Raw genomic sequence first — 22523 nt, 5'->3', positions numbered from 1 at the left:
GTTAAATTGCATTAGATATTAGGGAAAATATTTCTCATGATAAGGATAGGGAAACTATCCTTATTAAAAAAAAAAAAAAGGTGGGGGGGAAATAGAATAGCTGGGGAGATTGCAAATTACCGCTCTCTAGGAGGAGATTTTGCAAACCCCTAACAGGAACATTACATGGTTTATTGATACTGTCTTGGAGCATAAAGATAGACATAGTTTAGGACTCTCTTAGCCCTTAGTTTTCACATAACTCATGCAGAATTATATGATAAGAAGTATATTTTTATTTTTCAAAGTAGCTTAAATCTAATCATGAAATTAAAAATACTCTAATCAAAACAGTAATTGTGATGTCTTAGGCTTAAAACACACAAGTTATTTCCTTTATTAATACATTGGAAACAAATATATATGTTGATTCCTTTTTTTGGTAATCTTTAGGTGTGTGGCCCTGATTTTTTTTTTTTTTATTTTTTTCTTCTTAGTTTAAAAGTGGAATGATGCCCAGCGAAAAGACAATCTTCTGGAAAAGTCTCTAAGAAACCATGTTTCAGTGCCTATTCTGAATTTGTAGTAAAAATAAGAAGTTTCAGTTCTTTTGAAACTCTAAACTTTTCCTCTTTCTTGCTTTCATCTGGTTTTATAAATGAACAAATTTACTACATGCCTATCACCATAGAGAGTCTTAGTCCATCTGAGCAACCAACCTGCCTTAGAACACTGAGCTGGTGAAGTTACTTGACAAAACCAAGAAAACAAATGCTGTTAAGTGATTTCTTTCTTTTTTTAACTCTCAATTTTGTTAAATGCTGGACAATATTATTTTTCAAAAAATGCTTTCAAATCAGTTATGTAAATAAGTTTGCAGGTCATCAAGTCTTACAGGCTTTCAGATGAAAAGCTAAATAGATGTGTTACCTGTAGTAGGTACAAATTAACTTTTTTTTATGTTGTATAAACTATTTGCTTATTAATAGAAGAAAATAGAAAAATAATTTATTAAGTGTATTCTTGTAATTATTGAGGCAGGATCTTTGTATGGTCCTGAACACTACATATATGTTGTCTTACGCCATTTTGAGAAATCTTGTAATGGCAATGGGTGCCGATGTTTAAAAATCTTTTGTTACCTCACAATCTGGAATGTTTAAAATTTTAGTGAATGGTAAAATATTTCTAATTACAGTACATTTGGGTATACATTCTCAAAATCAATGTTTGTCTTAGACTGATTCTGTAACCCATTCTTCTTCCCAATTATCTCACATGGAAAACTAAATTTGAAAATTTTCACATGTATAGCTGCCAACTTACGAAAGAGCTCAAATTAATTGTGAAAGTCTTCAGTCCACGGCTTGGCACTATAGTAATCTGCTAAACAATCTGAAAGATAAAGGTGTTTGGATTGATTCCCCCTCCCCCCCCAGTTGCATTAATAAATCTATTCTAAAATTTATCATTTTCCTTATAACCTGTATCTTCCTTCCACTGCAATGCTTCTGTCTTATTTGATTCTGAAAAGTTACGAATAATTATATGCAGGAATATTTTAAATTAGTCAGTGCCATTTTCCAACTTCTGGCCTATAAGACACTTACATTAAAGTAAACCTTGTCTTTTGATGGACTTTACTTTTTTTACAAGATTATTAATAATGTAGGGTGCTTTTACTATCCTTCCACACAAATATAGAAGGATGACATAACACAAATACCTTTTCATGTTCTGACATGCAGTAATGATCTTTCCAAAAGAAATTTTGGTGGTTTGGTGATACAACTGCTAGACAAGAGGGAATGCAGGAAAGCAACATGGTTAGCTATACATTTAGAAGGATTGATTAGCAAGCAGCTAGAATTTAATTTAAAAATCTGTAAGTAGAGAAGGGGGAAAAAAATTAACCTGGGGGCTATTCTGGTCAAATAATGCACCTTTATCAAATTTTTTCTTCCGATTTTTAATATTGGGTTACACTACATGATTCGGTGATCTGAGGCATCTCTTCAAGATGCGATAGTAAGTCCTTCTTTGGACACCTGAAATAGGAATTAAAAAAAAAAAAAAACCTAACCAAAAACACCAAAAAACCCACAAACTCAAAACAAACAAAGTTTAGTAAAATTATGTAGGCATTTTGAGAAACTTCACATTTCAATTCCCAAACCCCACAAGTAAAGGGGTTGAAAATACCGTATGTAGAACTAATTTTACGTTTGACTTCGGTAGAATTTTCAGGGATTTTTGGTAAGTGGAGTTTGCTTAGTTGTTTTGTTTTTTAAAGTTTTTTTTTTCCTTCTAAATTATGAAAAATTAGAGTATGCTAGCTTCAACTTTTTTCCAAGAATTAATGTTGAGGCCTACAGGCAATAAAAAGCTAATGTCCGTTTTCAATTCGTGATATGTTTCAATGAGATCACACTAAATATATAATACCAGGCACTAACTACAAATCTGAATCAGCTGGGACTTGTGTCATCAGTAAACTAAGCCTGGGAAAACTGAGTTTGCTTTTGGATGGGCAATTACAGTATTTTTAGCAAAATATTCTGTCTTCTGAAATTGGTCATACGATAGATTGGAGCTGTAATGTATAAAGAATAGTCGCTCTTCATATTTGTCCTTATGTTCATGGCTCAAAGTGAAAAATCATCATATACATGGGAGACTGATTTTTTGTTAACTTGCATTATTCATTAGATTGAGAGGTTCAGAAAATATGTACTAGGAGAATATTCTTCTGTCTCTGACCCCAGGAATGTTGAAGAATGTTTTTGTTCAGTAAACTCAAAGTTAGGGCCTTCCCACTGTTCTTGGTTTTTTTGCTAAGATATTGAATATTTTAATCTCATGACACTAGGTAGCTTGAGCAGTCTTTTTGCATTAAATTACAGGTCTTTAAAGAGTAACAGACAAAGCAAACTGTCCTTCCTTAAAGGATTTTTAAACAGTGGTGCCCCTGTAGTTACAAGAAATGTGTTACAGTTTTAATTACCGAAGCTATGACATGTAACATTGTTCCTGCATTTAATAGAATGTGATGAGGTTTTTCTATAAAATCTTGTGATTTTTAGTACAATAATATTTTATAAATATGATGTCTAATTTGAAATGTAAATTGCGTAGCTCTCTAATGGGTGCTTGGTAAATGCACAGGAGGTTTAGCTTTGATTCTCAGGTACCTCCGACGTAATGGAGACATGCTGGGTTTTCTTCTTCATGACACAACTGGAATGTTGAAGAAGCTCTCTCATAAACGCTTTACCCTCTGTCTGCTAGCATAAATTTTCATTGCTCTTACTGTTTCAATTTGGGAATGTCTTTATTCTGACTTATTTCTTGTAGGAAGCACTTTAAAAACATAATGAATTTTTATCCCAAGCATTTCTTTGAATATCATTAGATGCTTAAGGAACAGTGATTTCCTATGCCTACAAAATGGAGAATGAATGCTCTGTTAAACAGTTGAACTAATTCCTGTAATCCTATGAGACAACCAACAATTTCTTCTGTGTGTGAGTGAGGTTTTGGAACTGTTTGGTTTTTATATATGGAGGAAATGATGATAATTTGCCAAATGCTATGTAGCATGTCTTTGCTTTTAGGGTTTTGGTGAGTCTTGCATAGTTTGATGTACTGTGTACTGCACTCCAGAACAAAACAGGGGAAAAAAGGGATTTCAGTGTTTTTTTTTTTTTTTGTTAGGTTTCCTTCATACCGAAAATGTATTCACTACAAGGGCCTGCTGTAGATATAATACTAATTCAGCAAAGGGCTGAAATACATCCAACGTCAGTACTCAACAATTACTTAAAAAGTATGTGGCACATGAATGCCGCTGAAGACACTGAGGGCCTGATGCTTCTGTTGCCCAGTGTTCACTGCATCTTCCTTGTTGGCTTTTTGCCTGTGGAAATCCATGTAGCAGGGTGGGAGCTATAGTAGGTGACTGACTTGGCTTGTCATGGAGTTGGGCTAGAGTGGACTGCACACTGAAACTCAGAAGCAGGGAGGCTAAGGCACTGCCTGGTTATCTCAGTAAATGAGATAAAATGCTAAAGTGTTTTGCAGAAATACAGTGTTTAGCAGTGGTATTCTTTGCATGACAAACGATGGTGCTGCATGCGATACTTGACCAGTATGCTGGTTGGTATATGCATTGCATACCTCCTTGTAATGTACTAGCAAAAATAGGAGAGCCTGCAAATAACTTTCCTTGCCGTGTGCTGTTGTAATTATTCTCTTTCGAGATCCTCACTGTGCCTACGTACTGCTATTCACAACTATGATTGCTTTAAATACGGTGGTAAAACGATTTCTTTGTAATTCTTCATTCCATTTCTCTTTGTGCTGAATGTTATCATTCCTATTCCCTACTAAAAGATCCTCCTATCTTAGGGAAGTTAAGTTGGTGAGCTAAACTAAGCAATCAGAGAAGGGGGGATAACCAGTTAAACTTCAGACCTAGGGTGAGTATGGACACACCTTCACATTTCATATGAAACTAGGCCTCGGTAAGGCAGAGTGTTTATATGTTTGTAAATGAAGTGGCATATTCAAAAATCAAGAAGCAGAAAATGATGATGTTCATATCACAATGTTGAGTTATATGGCTAACTATAGGATGGTACTTTTAATCAGTTTTCTTTATTTGGGATGTTTTGAGTTAGTTACCATTTCTTTTATAACTGTCTTATGTAGTATCTGCAGTTTAATAGTTATAACTGCAGTAGCATTTAAGTGTTGGTTCATAAACATTTGTTATGCATGACTTTTTTTTTTTTCTGATCTAATCCAAAATTGCATTAATGCTGTATTTTGTTCTACATGGTTATTGCAGGGCATGATTTCTCAGGGAAATATGGATGATACCATGTGTTGTGAGAGCTGATAACTAGTTCCTGCTTTTAAACTTGTTATAAACATTTTCAGGTTTCACTCAAACATTTCACATCACATAACTTTCATGTTGAACTTCCTTAGCCTTATCAGGTGAATCATGATGAGAATGTTAAGAGCGTTTAAAGGTGTCAGTAAAATACACTCTGCCCATCTTCGTTACCTTTGGGGGGAACATCCATTCTAAACTGATGCTGCAATTTGTTTGTGGGTTTCTACTTTATTGTACTATGCGCCATATAAATTAATAGTTGCACTGCTGATTTTGAAGCTGCGCTTATGGCATGGCAGTGACATTAACTATCAGGGTTAGGCAATGCTATAGTAATACATAATCTGATTCTGTGGTAGAGCACCAGTATAAATCTTCAAACATAAATATATTCATTTATATCATTAAATTTTTACAAAATCTGTTCACTTAGGGGATTTTTGTTTATTTTTCCGGTAAAGTTACTTTGGCTGGACTGGGATTTGATCCAAAGCCCACCAGAGTCATAGACAGCATTAATAAAGTAAAACTTTATTGAAAAGTAATTCTGCAGTTAGGTTGACCTTTATACCTTTGCAGCATACATTTGAAGTGGTTTGCTTTAAGACTTCAGTAATATAAATTTGAGGGATTTTAGTGCTGGTGAAAATGGTAAACATACTACTGTAACTGGTCCCCAAAAATATTTCCCTTTAATTAGGCATTTAACATGGAGCTAACTTTATAATTTGCAAATTACTCTGTTTTCATTATCCTTCGATGTATTACTGATGTTGCCACCTCACAAATCTTTTCTTCCTTGTCTGTGTTATAGGTGATGCTTCTCTTCTATCTAAATCTGGCTTGTTGCATGCCAATTAAACTAATTCCTCTACCACAATGAGTTAATTTCTAAAATATTTTTAGAATCTCCTTCTTTTTCTTCTTTCCTCTTCCTCTTGTTCCCCCAGCTAGGGCTCTCCAGCCAAACAGTATCCCTTTCCTAATGGAGAAGAAATACAACCTTTTAAAAAATAAAATAAAACCAAAAATCTTAATTGAAAATAAGGAATCTTACTGGGCAGCATGTGGGATCAGCTGTAAAATCATCAAGGTGATTTCTTACATAGAACAATTACATATAGGAAATGCCTAGCCAATAGTGTACTGGATTGATCTCTCTCTGGTTGATCTTGATTTAATATAGAATGTAGATACTTTAAATAATAATTTCATATTAAGACTGACTGCTTAAATTAAGCCCTGTGATTATGTAAAAAAAAAAAATTGTGGAAAAAAGTTGTATTTGGAGAGAGAGTGTACATGCTGAGGAGTTTCTTCTATGTATTTTGGGGATTTTAGTGCTTGGGGTTTTTTTTTTTTGTGAAGTATTAGAAGTCCCACATACAATCCAGTTACAAATGAATGCTCTATAGGTTGAAAATTTTGACATGCTGTTTACACGATGCTATATGGAAAGCTTACCAGTTGTTCAAGTTGACATTACCTGAATTGAATTGGAGAAGAGTAATGAGTATGCGATACAACTTCAGCATTGTACAGCTGAAGGGATTTTGTAATGATTTAAAATTTTTAAATTTTTTAAGAAGTTCTCTTTGGAGTGGGTACTAGTAAAACAAAATTGTTTATGAAGCCTTTTCTTAGTTGTTTATAGAGATTTATCTGTGAAACTTCTAAAGCTTTTGTGCATTAAAAGAGCACAAAATCAATTCATGTGCAGTTTTGGTGATCTTCACATTATGTTTTGTACTAAGTTTCAGTGAACTCTGAATAACACTTTTAAAGCAGAAGCTGCTCTAACTAAAGAACTTTCAGCTGAAGAAAACTTGTTTGCATTAAGTCTCTACGGTTTGCTGATAATTCAGATGTTCTGAGAGCACAGCTAGTTCCAGGTATATATCCTCTATGAAACATCTTTATGCATAATCTTTTAACCATTTTCCTTAGTGAGACCAGAACCTGAATTGCTGATATGTATTGCATTTGCACTTAAATACCTGATTTCAGAGCATGTTAAACCTTGATCTATTTTTGATAAAAAAGAAATGTAGCATTTTTATCTGATTTCCATTTAATAATAAGTATATTCATGCAGAGAAAAATGTAAAATCATGGCTTGATGCAGTGATTTTAAGCCAAGAAAACAGCAGTATGGCAGTAGTAAATCTGAAATGAAGATGGAAGTCTCTTCAGAAACTCTGGTTTCTGGTTTCTTCCTTCCCTTTTTATACCAAACTGGTGTCTCTATTATTCCAGAATTACACAGGTGAAGCAAGGACCAGAGCTTTTACCTTTTGTTTTTTAAAAGTGAACATTGTTTTTTGCCTGGAGTGTCTTTGTCTTGTCACCTCATTTCCTGAGGGGGTCAGTTAAATAAGAAATAGAGAATAAGTATTTTTAATTAAAATCAGATTTAAGCTATTGATTATTTTGAAATTATCTATATTAATAGAGATCTAATGAATGGAAATTAAAGACCTATATTGCAAATATTGAACAGTGCTTATATATTTTTAACAAAATCAGTATATGTATGAATATCTGAAACACGTGTAAAGGTGAAAATTGGAAGATTGTTCTTGTGTTGATGGGTTTATAAATCGAAATTCTTAAGATCCAATACCAAAATCCTATACAAGGGCTAATGAAAAGAAAATACAATGTATTCTGATGAACAGCCTGTGTAATACAATCAATGGGTGTGATGTTTTTGTTCTGTATAATATTTATTATATGTAAGTAAACAATAAAGATCATAAATCTTATTTTCTTAACAGGAATTAGTATTTGGTTGGGGTTTATGCTTTATGTATTTTATACCATCAGTTAAGAAAAAATGAATGGTCACTAAGGGTGGGCTGCCTCAGGAGGATAGCATAGTGGTTAAAAGGTCTTGAATTGACCCACTTAATTCCCCTCTTCCACCCTTAAAAGTGAATCTCAGGATGTTTCATTTTACCTGAAGTCAGCTAAGATGCCAAAAGGTTGTAATTTGGTCTCAGATTGGTCTGGTAATTTTAGTAGTAAAATACCAATTTTTAACCCATTTTCATGGCTGCAGGTGATTTTTTCCCTTGCTAATAGATTAATTATAAAATATGTAAGATGACTCTTTCATCAGCAGGGGGAGCTACGGTAATACCCATCTATTGCACTCCTGTACAAGAAATTATACAAGTAAAAAGACAATTAACTTACCTGTTTATCATCCTTGATTCTTGGAGTTAACCAGGACTAGATACTGACCTTTCTTCATGCAGCTGAACGTTCAGTGTCTTTAATAATAAAAAATCTCTTGGGCATGATAGGCATTTTCCTAAATACTTAATAGAAAAATTAGAAAAAGTATTTTCCTACCATAGACTTTTGTGAGTTTTCTGGATTACCTACAGCTGAATTCTGTTTACTGATACAACCAATGTTGCTGCACAGCCTTAGCAAGAAGCAGATTTTTACACTAAAACAAGGGGATACTTGTATTTTGCATATACAAAAATGCAATATGATGTTACTAATAGTGCAGGTACCAAATAGATGAATTTTAAGTTTTAGACCAGAGTTTCTTAGAAAAATTAGAAGCATAGGCATAAAGACATTATGCCAAATATACATCACAGTGTAGAGAAGCGAGAGTGTGCGTGAAACAAATGGTAACTTAGCTAAGGACTCAGGATGGTGTAGTGCAGGGAGGATTCCTGTCTCTGCCATCTTCACCTTCACAAATCCCCTGGAAAGAGCAATGGGTTTACCTGCTACTCCTAATGCCTAAAATGGAAATTTGTAATGAGCAAGGGTGATGTTATCAAAACAGTTATTTCACGGAAGCTGCTCTTAGAGTGACTGCACTGTCTTGTGAATGTTGCAGGACCAGGAAGAACTATTAAAATCAAACAATAATAGGCCTGTGACTTCTTTTGTTTTACAGTAGAGTAGTAAATTGTGGTAAGATACGTGCTTAACTACTTTGAAGAACATTTCTACTGTAAACAGGGTTAAAAATCTGCTGAAATTGTCGCTTCTGGAACAATTTGTTCTTGACAAGTATCGTATGTGCCCCTTTTTTTGTAGTGTGGAAAGGTCTTTGTTCTATCTTACTTGGCAAAGAACTTTGAGGCATTTAGTGTAGCAGAACTTCTTAGTCAAGGCTGTAGTGCACTTCAGTACTTACAGTTTTGGTGGGATGTTTAACTAATTTAACATGGAGTTCATCTTGTCATGTTCCCTGACAAGTAACAGGAATTCTGGAACTCAAGAATTTGAAGCAAGGTGGCTTAACAAATTTCTATGTACTTGCAAAGGCAACTTGGCAGTAACATGCCTGTTCTTTTTTTGATGGCTGGAATCCCAGTCATTGTGCGATCCCTCTATTTTAAGTCAGAGGTATGTAAAATGTGGAATAATTTTTCCATTTCTGTCAGGTTCTTTCCTTAACACATAAACTTAATCTAACATTTATGACTTTCTTAGGCTATATCAGTACTTCATGAGTTGTGCTGAGTGGACAACTGGCTGTATAAATGGCCAGGGCAAGTGGATGCAAAATGGTACCAAGTAGGCTTTTCAGTGGAAGTTTTGATGAAGATGTGTGGAGGCCCATAAGGAATGCTGGGGGTTGACAATGGTTTTCCATTGCTCACCAGCCCTGAAAGCCTGGGGGAGCTACTGGGTAAACGACCAAGATGAGAAGTTGTTTTATGGTTTTGTTTTTTGCTTTGTTGGGGGTTTTGTTTGTTTGTTTTTTCCCATGTCCAAAATGTGAATCAATGTGGGTTTATTCCATTAGACTAGTAAGATCTAAACTGTTTCCTGTGATGTCTTGACACCTAGTACTTTTCTGTGTATAATGGGATAAGCTAGTGCAGGCTAGCTAGATTGCTTTCAACCTCTAGGACATAATTTGTTGACATACTCTCTTACTCTACTCTGTATACTCTTCAGTTTTAGGAGACACATTTCGTACATGAAACAACCTTTTGCCAGATTCTCAGTGTCACTTGCTAGTAGGTGAGGTTTAAAGCTTCTGAGAAAGATGATTTAAACCCTATTTTCAAACTCTTTTGTCTTCTATCAATAGTATATATGTGGGAGGCATTCTTTGTTTTTACTTACGTCTGCAGCCGAAGTATATCCCATTTATATTGATTTTTAAAAACTTGACAAAGCTTAAGTTTTCCAAAGAAATGATAGTTTATTACTTCGATGTGAACTCTTCTTCCATTCTTCCCCTTGTTTTCCCCTCTCTGCTCCCAACCTCTGCTGCAAACTTACGTGAAAGACAAACTCAGTTCTGGTTTGTGGGTTTGCAAGCTTTCAGGACTTTTTTTGGTAGTGTTATCTACTGTGTTACAATTTGCTGCCACATAAAGATGTTCATACCATAAAGACTCCTTGATTATCTAAACAGGCTCTTCTTTGTGGAAACCTTCCAGTGTTGTGTCATTTACTAGGCTGCTTTGATTTAACTGTTAGGATCATGCTGCTAATGATGATGGAAAACTCATGATTACACTGCAAGTTTACGCTGCAAATTTACACAATGCAAAGGAAGCTTCATAAACACGAAGGAGCATTCTGTCTGTAACAGTGTTTCCATTCAGAAAGAAGTACATCTGCAGTAGGTTTTTGTTTTTTGGTTTTTTTAATCCCATTGGAAAAAAAAAATCATGTTATAAGCAGATGGCTTTTGTGCCTGTGGTATTGCAGGCAAACAGACAAGCAGTGCCCCAGGTTTCTGACCGTAGGACATGTGGTGATCCGAGAAGAATGGGAGAGGAGGAGGAAGTTTGATGCAAGGATCATTGATTGCATGGAGTTTGATCTTATGCATACCTTTCCTCAAGTTCTCCTTGCCCTTTTATGTATTTCCTTACTCACAAAGGAATGTGCAGAAGACTATTTTCACTCATTGAGAGGACACCATTAGTTCATAGTATAAATATTTTAAAATACTATGGAAATGTGTTAGTAATTTAGCAAATGTCTTTTGTTAAAAAACACTTTTTTGACAAAAGTGCTGACACATCTACCTCCCCTCTTCACTCAGGTAAAAGCTGATATATCGCCGTCACTCTTTTGCATGTGACTGTTTTTCCCATAATTTGTGTATGATCAGCCCACAGTGAATGGAAATACGTCTTGACTTAAGTAGCTGGTGCTGCTTAATTGAAGTGACTCATTCCTGTAAGAAAGAAGTGCTTGAAAATGAAGTTGGATTCATTACTCTTCATAAAGGAGTGTGTTGACCACAGTGAATTTCAAGTGTAGGAAGATAAGCTCCTGAATAATGTGTTCCTAGAACAGGTAACAGAGTCTAACCAAAGTATTTTCTTGAGGAAATGGTTATGGACTAAGCCAGTATCTTTTCTGAGATGCAGAGGGGCAATCAGGATCAGCCTAACCTAGAGAAGAACAAAAGTGATGACCTACCAGGAGCTGATGCAGAGCCAAGGTAGGGGAAGGAACAGCCCTTCAGAACTAGGCAGAGATGCATAATGGAGTCCAGTAAATGAGGTATACCTGAACTCTTGCACAAGGAGTCAAACAGAGTTGAAATTCTTTCTATCCTTGTCCATTCCTTTTGTACTTGAGCACAGGGTAGGAGGTGAATAGCTTGATAAAGCTTCAAGCCAGAACAATTTTAGGAGAATTTCAACTGTTCTGTGTATAGTGGATGAATATGCTTCAAATTCTTATGGATTAAAAGCTTCGAAACACCCAAAAACTTAAATGGTAAAGTGTTTAATTATTTTAAAAAACCACTAATTTACTTTTAGGGGTCTAACTGATAGAAAGGTCTGGTGACACGTAAGAGTCTATCATGAAATAATACTAATGTTGTGTTGGCTCTCTGCCAAAGTAATTCCTCAAAACACCTAGTTAATGCTTTTAATGATACATCTCTGCTTTCTGGCTGTGGTCTGCCATTATACCTGCCAATCTACCTCTTCCCTTTGCAGATGATTTCTAAAACTGCCACATTTATGTCTCCCTTTATAAATTCTTCATTTTTCTCTTGCTCTTTTTTTTTTCCTCTCACAGGTTTAAAAAAAGACTATTCGATGCTAAATTGTTTGCAAAATTGGCAACAGAGGTATCCTAGCAGTATAATGAAGAGGCACAAGTACAGAGGAGTTGAGAATACTGGCTTTGCATATTTCTTACATACCAGACTCTTTAAATCTGAAAGTGTATGTTGGCCTGAAGTGTATCTTCAAGAAGGCTCTTAAAGCTGCTTGTTTCACATAACGATATTTGGGAGCTTGCTATTCTACATTTCGAGAACATTGTACTTTTTGCTTAGTTTTTGTTTTCAGTAAGGGATAATATAAAGATTGTTTCGTGTAAGCTCAACACAAAATGGACCCCAAGGAAACTACAGTCTTGCAGTCAACTCCATAGTGTTCCTCCTGAGTTTGACCTGTACCAAGGACCAGATCTTTTATGGGATGCTTCAAATGTTGAGAGTGGATACAATACTACCTCTTCCCCTTCCTTTTCATTACTGATTATACTTGGGGAAAGTCCCTTTACCTTTCAGTGGTTTAGACTTACCCTTCCCTAAAATTATGTTAGTGATTGTAATCTTATTTTTTTATGAGGTAAAATAATGATAGCAAATTGTTGGCAATGTTGCTGCGGGGCTTGGGCAAAAAGCTGTAGTTCATACTTCCCTAAGAATGACTCTGTTCTTACGGAAGTAATAACTGCAGCTTTCAGCCGAAGCCCCACAGCAACATTGTCATCTTTTCTCTCATATTCCTTTAAATCTCCCTAATTCCTCCCGCCCTGCCCCACCTATGCTACTTGGGCAGTCAGTACACTTCCCAAAGACCTTAATCAGCCCTCACTAGAGATGCCAACAGCAATAGATCAGTGCTATTGCCAGTGCTGGGCCAGGACCTTTACTACAGATGCCGCTAGAGAGACACCAATGAAGATTAACTACTGTTTGTTAGATTTTTAAAGGAAGTCTTTTAGCTGTTTAAAAAGAGAGTAGGGATTGCTCCAAACAGCTAGAAGACTTATTTCTTCAATGTAACAAATGTCAGTTTATCTCAACTGCCACTACTGCTGAAGCTGTTCCTGTAGCAAAGGGACCAGTGTAGCAGAGCCACAGTAATGGAGATGTAGAAAAGTTAGAAACTATGGCTGAGAGTCACAGTGCTTGAGGAACAGACCTAGGCTCCCAAAAAAAACACATCTGTAGGAGATCAGGAAAAGGAATAAGCCAAAGAGGAGAGAGAGAGGTAGGGAGAGAGGTAAATAGGGTAGCACTAATGCACAGTGAAGGCTGTACAAGTCCTCTCCATCTTCCCATCTCTAATTCTGCCTCTTAAGGTAGTTATCAGTAACTCCTGAAGCTGGAAGAGATGGATCAGACTGAGCCCAAGTCTGAAAGCTTCTTCATACAGGACACGTCTGTAGATTAAGTTGACTTTGATGAGGTGATCCCTGGAGATATCAATATATGGAGATGACATAACATTTACATCAAATTCACAGGAACCTAACGGGTCATACTGCAATGTTTAGATGAAGTCAAGGCACTCTGGTGACTTGGAAGTCAAGACACAATGGTATGCTGAGCTGCAGTCCCCATAAAAGTGCAGTAAAGCAGAGCCTGACCTTCAAGTTCTAGAGTTAGCCAAACACTGTAATACCAGTGGGAAACATGTTGAACTCTGTGTTCTTGATTTTAGGTTTATCTACATGCAGAGATATGTCTCATTCTGGAGAGTGACCTCAGCATCCCCTTCTGCACAGCCATGCCTTTAATGCTGCAATGTAGGACCTGTAACAACAGACTTATCCTAGCATGAGTCCACCTACTTAGCTGCTTTCATAGCCAGGAGGTAACTCACAGAAAACATGACAAAACCAGGCCCAGTCTAGACGCAACATTTTCCATGTTTAATTATTCTATGAGCTATTTCTTTTTAAAGCAGTGAAATCATTTTTATATTCAGTGTCCCCTTAGCCCAGACGCATCTCGCAGTATCAAAACACCTATGTGCTGTCTGCACATTTGTTTTTCTGTCTTAGGAAAATCTGCATATAGTAAAAAACATTTTGAAAGCATCTTGGTAGCAATAATATTTCATCACTCTCCACCCACAATCTATTGAGACTGAATGTTTGTTTCCTCTGAGCCACCTCGTTGCCTCTAAACCTATTCATGTGCCTCTCAAAATGCTTTTGCTGTGCTCTGCAAATCACCAAGCTCAGGCTAGGTAGGAGAAATTCCTCTGCTGGTAAATGGACTGATTATAGTGGTACCCTGGTGTGGGTTTTGTCTGGTTTTTAATCACATGGTAGTCCCACAATCCTGCATTTTTCTTCTCCCCATTTTTTATGGACAAACTTAGTCCTTGGAGGTAGTCTTGCATCCAAAAGTTGGGAATCTGAAATGTGTGTCTTTTACAGAAGGGATAATTACTTACATGTAAATTGTAGTTCTCTGAAGATATATCTAAAAAATTATCCCTCGCCCACATACTCACCTTCACACTGAGCTGACATTTCTCTGCATTTTATGGGTTTTAAAAATAGGGTGTCCCTCCCCCCTTCTTAATTTGCTGCTATATTGGGAAAGTTTTTACTTTCTTTTGCAGACAAAGTGGACTTTTGGAGAATTCAGGATAGCTGAAACATCTGAGCAGGTACGGTGTGAAACTCTGCTTGCTGTGAACACTGACTCACAACTTTTAGCTCAGAGGCATCCCCACTGAGTCTCTGTTCAGGTGAACAAAATCCTACTTCTAAAAATGTTACAGGCCGGATTATCGACTGGGACAAAAAGGCATGGCCCCATTTACTCGAATGGAGCTGTGCTAATTTATATCAATTTTAAAAGATGATTTTAAAGGGTAATCTGCAGTTAAGCCCTATAGTGGGTAAGTAACTGTCTCCAAATGTGGCCCTTATGGTACTTACTTCCTGTTAATTAGATTTTGTAACTTTTTGGTAGGTTTTTTTTGGTAGCAAATTAAAATTTATATGACTGGAAGGGGGAAATACACCTGGGGCTCATTGCTATGGTGAGAGTGAGAAGGTAGGAGGAAGAGAGATTTGACTTTCTCCTTGCTGATTGCATGAAGCAATGTGGATCACATGAATTAATTCTCTAATTTAGTGTGGTTTTATTTGTTGCCCAACACCCCCAAAGTACTAGAGTTTTAAATTTTATCCTTCCATTTCTATTTTAATTACTGCCTCAGTTCTTCTCTGCACTACACTTGGAGTGGTGGTGTTTAATATTATTTTAAAAAATAGATTGTTTCATGAATTATATTCAAGTTATAGTAATTATATTCTTGCTAATCATTTAGTAACTAAAATACATACCTTCTTGGTTTTAGTAGTTTCATGGCTACAGGCTTGTTGCAAATTTTTTGATGTGTCTTAACAAAACATGCCTGGAGGGCAGAAGGACACACTGCCTTTTAGCCTTATTAATACTGTTGTTTTTCCTGTAGGGACCAGTTCTTATGTCACTAGCCTTGATCTTTTGTAAAGTAAGTAGGTACTTGCTACTATTTTAACTTTTCTGTCTGCAGATCATCCTTTTAAGAATCGGTTGCGTACAGTGGAATAATTATTTACTCTTAATTAACGTGCTAGTTTTACTCATGGCTATTGATAATCCTTTACTGGTAGTGTGTTCTTTTATTTTAAATCCAGGGCTGGCAAAATTTCTATTGCCTGCAGTTGCTTGAGAGAAAGATATACAACTAATTGAACCCCCTGGCTCTCGTCAATGGCCTGCAAATGTCCATCTTGCTCAAACAGCAGTATAGGGTTTTCCAGGCTAGCAGGCTGGTCTGGTATTCAGAGTCTAGCTTTATTTACTCAGTTCAATTATCGTTTGTCCCAAGTGAAAGAAAGGTGAAGACACCTTGTAGTGAAGTATGCTGCAAGAATCGGGAGGCTGACTCACTCTTCACGTGTTTAATTGTCAGAGATCATGTTATCAAATATACATTGTATGAGTTGATTTATCTAAATAGTAATATTGTATTATGCAGAATTATTAAAATAGTCAGACAATGACAAGATAAATGCAGGAAGCCTAACCTGATAGCTGACACAATAGTGTTCAGCTCAGTATTCCTCCTTGGCCTTACAGGTAGCGAGACATGGCCAGTCAGAAAGGGAGAAGATGCATGTGTTGCATTAATGGATCATCATACTGAAGCGTGTCATTCCTGTTTACTTTAGGAAACAGGTCTAGGTACATGAAGTGCAATAACAAAGTAATCGTGTAATATTGACTGATGTTGAATGGCTTTAAATGCATAGAATTTGCAATTCTACATGGCATAATCAAAATTAAATAAAAATACTATGACAAAGACAGACCCAAGTAGGTATATATCTATAGGTATTCCATACGGCCCTCATAGTTTCCTGCCCATAGAGTTCGTGCCGGTGTTGTAGAGTTTATCACAAAGTGAGATTACTCAGGCAGGAGTACTAACAATGTGGTACTTTTGTTGACTGTTGTGATGCTAGTCCAAGTAGTGCCACCAAATGTTGTCTCCATCAAGAAAGGAGAAGAGCAGCCTTACCCGTTAGACCCTGTCATCTTTTCTAATCAAGCACTTAGAGGACTGTTTTGCTAAATTTACATGAAAGTATCCTTGTATCTTCGTCCCATTTTCAAATCCTGGATGATTTTTTTTTTATTGTGTTCTTTGAGATGGCAGGCAGCATGCACACACCAGCAAGGCAGCAGTGCTGCACGGAGCACTCCAGAAGCTTTAGGAAGGAGTAAGATTCTAACAGCTGTGCTCAGCCTCCCAGGTTTAAATGTCAGAGGGAGACTAGTGAGCGAGAAGCTGCAGTTCATTGCCAGTGACCTGTGAGGATGGAAAGGCTTCTGGTTTAAGTTCTGCCTAACGAAGGGAAAGTTAGTTGTCTGTATGTAAAGCCTGAGGTGCCTCCATGCAGCACAAGGCAGGTGCGGTGGGTTGGCCCTGGCCGGATGCCAGGCACCCACCCGGCCGCTCTCTTGCTTGCCCGCCCCCCCGCCATCTCCCTCCAGGACTACGGGACAAAATAATAAGAAGAAAAAGCTCGTGGGTCAAGACAAAGACAGGGAGATCACTTACCGATGACCCTCACAGGCAAAACAGACTCAGCTTGGGGAAAATTAATCTGGTTTATTGCTTGGGCGCTGGAAGTGCCTCCTCCTCCTCCCTCCCAGACCTGGGCACTCGCTGGGCTGTTTCTCACACTTTTTTCCTCGCTGCCTCTGTGCCATTTTGCCCTTTCTTGAATAAATTTTCCCAGAGGTGCCACGGGCGTCGCTGATGGGCTCAGCTGTGCCTGGTGGTGGGGCTGCAGTGGGACCAGTTGTAACCGGATGGAACTGGTTGGAACGGGCTGTGTCCGGCACCGGCCTCCCCTCACAGAGGAGCTCCCGCATCCAGCACCTGGACACAGACCCGGTGCAGCAGGATTTCTGGGTTGTGGTCTTGAGCCCGGTACGTTTCTGGAGGATTCTGGTGTCGACGGCTGTGGAGGGGGAGCCCCAGCGGCTGCACCTTGGCTTCCTGATGCCGACAGCCAGGTAGAGTCCAGAGGCTCCTGTCACAGACCCACGTCTGTGGGTACGAAGGGCTTATAGTGCAGTTTGGAGCTAAGAAGCTGGCAAAGCTGTCAAATCGGTATCTGAATCTGACTCTGCTATTTTGTTCTTTCCCCGTGAGGAAACATCTTTCCCTGTGTTCTTCCATAACCTTGTCCTTCGTTGGCCTTCGTTATTACTGCACGCCCATGGATTCTCATGGACAAAAATGTTTTGCCTATTGCCTAAATGACGTGAACTGGTTCTCGTGACAAAATATGTCCTTGAAATCATAATCTTATTAACACAAGATCATATTGGTGCTCCTTCATTTTGATCTACTTATGTGGCCTCTACAGACTGGCTTTAACATTGTCTTTGTTTCATCTGGACAATACAGTGTGGCCTGCATAAATGCCTACTACATTTATTTTACCACTGGCTTTAGCAGGGTACCACCCTCAGAGCTGACATGTTATGCTCATCAATGTGATCATGTAAATAAGGCTCATCAAATAAATCCTAACCATGTAAACCTAATGGCTCTGGTGGAAGGAGTTCGTGATCTGTGGATTGTGATTTTCTGAGGAAGAGACCTTGGCTTCTTTGTCCAAATGCAGCAACTTTTTACTTTAGTGAAAAGCTTTGAAGGTATAAAAGGGGGAGCTAAAGGATCTGAAATGTGAAGGGTTAAGTAAAAAATAATTTAGCGCTAACACATCTTTATTTGTGTAGTCTTTTTTTTCCCAAGGAAGAACATATCTGTCGCATATGATAGTCTTTCAGATGGTATTAGCAGTGGTATAAATAGTATAAAATGCTCTTCTGCATAAAAAAGGAAGTGAATTCAAATGGCCAGAGTTGCTGTTGCTCCAGAAATTACCTTTCTTGAAAACTAAATAGACATACAGAACAACAAAATAAAAATTTATTGTCTAGAGGTAATTCTCGCTTGCAGTCTCACAGCTGAAGAGTTACAGGTACAGTAGATAGTCTTAGCCACTCAGAGGCTGCAAGTTTGCTTGAGAGTCAGGATGCTTTAAATTGCTGCTTTTCAAAGCTTCTCTCATGGCCCACAGCTGCCAAAGACACAGGCTTTAGTAGCCTAAGCCAGATTCTCATTAGAGAAAAGGGATAACAGTAACAAGAGTAGCTTACAGGAGGAAAAGGATACACATCAGGGAGAGGACAATAAAATGAATTAAAAATCCATTTACCTGGTGGTATATGGGTTGCTCAAGCTGATGGAGATAATATTTCTGATTATTTCATCTTCCATGTCTGGTCAGGACTTCTTCAAATACCGGGTCAATGAGATCTAGATAGTATCATACTATCTCAGGAGCTCTTGAGGATGACAAGTCAGGAGAAGCAGCAAATTGTTTTGAGTTCATCTTTATATGGGTGCCTAACAAAAATCTTTTATAGCTACCCCAAAGAGATTGGTAAATAACCACCACTATATTTTTTCAAGAATCTATTTTTGATCTTGGCGTATCATCTTTGTTACACTGATTTTTTCTAGTTCATTCTCCTTTTGCTTTCTACTCCTAATCAGAACACAGTTCTTGGTAATATTAGCAATATTTATTTGGATAAATTTAGACCTAATAAGCTTTTTGTACTAAAAATTTGACAACATTCATCATCACTGGTAACTGACTCTTTATCAGCTTTTATCTGTACAAAAGCAGTGATGCTCAGGATCCCTTGAGCCACAGTTGTGAAAACATACAAAGAATGAAATTACAACCTTACTAAGTCAATGGGAAAACACTTGCTTTCACAGGTGAGGACAGTGTTTTAGGAAATACTGGGCATCCACAAATATGTGCGTATATTATGTCTCTTTTTATACAGCACCTTGAGAACTACGATGCTACCTATCAAAAGAGGCTACAGTACCTGTTACGTCCTCATGGGGTTCCTCCCTTTCCAGCTCCCATTACAGTGCATTTTAGTGAGTTTTGGAATCTGGGTAAATTTCTTACTCTTAGAAGTACATTATCTTTAAGACTTAAAAGTCTTAAATTTCTTGCTCTTTGTAACACATTCTGCAAAAAAAACATATTCAGCTGTCCTCCGTAGTATCGTTACTCCAAGTAAATGTGTGGGCTAAATGAATTGTTAGGCATCAAATAACAAACATAAGCATGCACTTAAACACTGCAGATTTCATACAAATAAATGAGTATGCACTATTCATTCTTGTACGGTGTGAACGCAGATCTCCTATATTTCTAAGACTTTTTAGAAAACTTCATGATGTTCTTAATTATTCAGTACCTATTATGAGCCTCTATAAGTGGAACGAGAAGCGCGGTTCCTAGAAATGAAACATGGAAGTGTTCTCTAAGCTATTTTAATACTAATTCTTGTTCACTTTTTCAGAGCTTGAGCTTTAAACACCACAACTGTGAAAAGATCAGACCAATTTGAGAAATGTATTTTGGCCATAGAGATGAAATTGTGAATTGGCGTTTAATCGTGGAAAGTGATTCTCTAGCAGGTCATTTTAGATTTTTCAATTGGTGTGAGTCAGTGAGCTTTTATGGCAACAAAATTGCACAGTAGGCTTTAATTGTGCATAATTATTGCACCGCATGGTGCAGAGTACTATATTCTAGGCGTTCAACTGCATTCTGCTAAATTTGTTTTTGAACTGTGTGAAGAAGTGTACCTGATGGTATTTTAATCTGCTCATGCTTTTTTGTCTTAGGAAAATGAAAATAATTATAATAGAATATTTTTCTTCTTCCCTGCCCCCCCCCCCCCGTTTCCAGATGACTAATTATACTGCATGGGCTACTTATGGGCATCTGATAAAATTAACTGGAGTCTTATTTTTTATTTCAGCTGCAAGAATCTTATGAAAGGTCTTTGGGGTTTAGGAGTGTAACTTTAAATAATACAGGGTTCAGGTTTCTTTATGTTCATCTGTGCATTCTTAAGGCTGAATGATACTTGGTGAACTTTCATCTTGTTACTTTAGTAATCTGTAGCTGTTTACAATTTGTTTATTTTTCTTTCCTGAGTATTTTATGTTTGCTGAATTTGACCAGTGCAGCCAGCTAGAACATAGCCTGTGATTCAGGATTAAGAAAATTTTATTTCCTCCTCTATAAGTAAGTGAAAGATTTTTATCACTGTGGACTTAGTGATTTGTAACATCCTGTTGTGCTTTGTTTTTTCTCCTGCTAAGCTCTCAGGTTGTCAGGAGTGATCTGATTTTTCCCATCTTTCCACCAATAATGGAACCCAAGCCAGCACTCTGTTGCTCTCATGAATTCAGTATCACAGCTCTCAGTCTTCAAAAAGCCTTTATGCTGTTTCTGGGATGTGACATTTCTGTGTAAAAACAGCTTTGGGTTCAGGGCTTGGGGTTTTTTGGGGAGGTGAAAAAATAGTCTGATATTATTGTAATTACTCTACCACAAGATTCTGCAGTTCTCTTTCCCTGCCAGGGATGAAAGAACTGTATAACAAACAGTAGCTCTAGCAGATCTTTTTCCTATCCGAATTGATGAACTTGCGGTTGTTATAATATAGATAACAAAGCTTACAATAGTCCTCTTTCTTGTTAACATCTTCCACCACAGCAACTTCTGTAGCTAGCCTCAAAGAACAAACCCCAGGAAGAATGAATTTTGATTGTACCGCTGCAAAGCCTTTTTTGTTCTTCTCATTTGTATAGTAAAACTGAAGTAGCGGGAAGAAGCTTCATTTTTTTTTAACTATCTATTCTGTATTATTCCAAGACATTCTGAAGAATATGTTACAGGTGAGGTTAAGCCAGACAAGGATTCTTCCCCCTTCCAGCCTATTTACCTACATTTATATCTGGTGATCTATATAATTTGAAAGGAACACGTGAAAATTTCTCTAATGGTTTTACACTTTTTTCTGTAAGAATGTATGCATTTGGGAACAATGCAGGATTGTTGGCATCCCCCCCCTACGCCGAGTTGTTGAATTTTACCAGGGAGATGAGCAGTGTCTCTAGCTTTTATCATTTCTGCTTCACTACTTGTATCAACGGGAAGTCGTTGTACAAACACAAAGTCCTGTCTGACACCTGCCTTCCTACAGTGCGCTCAGCCAAGAGTGCAGAGAGAACAGACACCGCTGCGGGAGGCTGAGGGGTGACTGTTGGTAGGAACTGTGAAAAGAAACATTTAAACACTTTTTAAGATCCTTCTCTTCTTTCTCTTAAGCGGGGTCTGATCCTCAGTTAAATAATGTAATTTTACAATAAGTCAAGTTTAAATGTTTATTTACTTCAAAAGCCATTGCACTTCCAGAGATAATCAAGTCTTTGGCGATGTGCCATAGAACTTCATCAACTGTGATGCTTGAGTCTGTTTTGTTTTGTTTTAAAAAATGTTTGGTGGTTGGGTGTTGTTTTTTTTTTCTTTTTCCTTGCTTTAGTTTTTAAGGGACAGGAGGAGGAATGAACAACAATAAAAAGGAAGAATTTCTTACTGATTATCTTATTGCCTTAGAAGACAATTTGGATGTAGTCCCAGATTATAAATCTAACATACCTCTGAAATAATACCAAACCAGACATGTGTGTGCTAGATGCGTTCAGCTGCTTGTGAGTGTGCTGCTGCTGCTGCACCTGCAGAGAACAGCCTGAGCTTCCTCCTGCGCTTTCCAAGCAATGGCAAGAAGGAAGAGCCTGGGCTTACCCACCAATTCAGACAGGTCTGTTTGGCATTTCACTCTCTCATTTTCATCCTGCTTGCTCTAACACCCATAATGTTCTCTAGCTCACATCCAGAGTCAGGTTATGCTTCAGAATTACAAAAGCAATTGAAATAAAAATGTTTTCTCAAAGTATTGCTAACTGGACGGATGCCAGCATTGAGGTCCTGATGGATCTCTGATGGATCTCTGATGAGAGGTCAGGGCAGTTTTTCCATGCAAGGTTGAAGCCTGAAATGGAGAATATTGCAATGTCCTGGCTGCAGCAGTTACTCAGGCATGCTTGTCTAATTGTTCTTAGCCAGTATGGTTTAATTAATTAAATTTACTTAAACACTTGCAGCCTTTCAAAGAGTTGAAGCTCTTTTG

The sequence above is a fragment of the Phaethon aethereus genome, assembly GCF_964289735.1.
Source record: "Phaethon aethereus genome assembly, chromosome: 6".
Lineage (NCBI taxonomy): Eukaryota > Metazoa > Chordata > Aves > Phaethontiformes > Phaethontidae > Phaethon > Phaethon aethereus.
The sequence above is the reverse complement of the archived record's forward strand: the minus strand, read 5'-3'. Positions refer to the sequence as shown.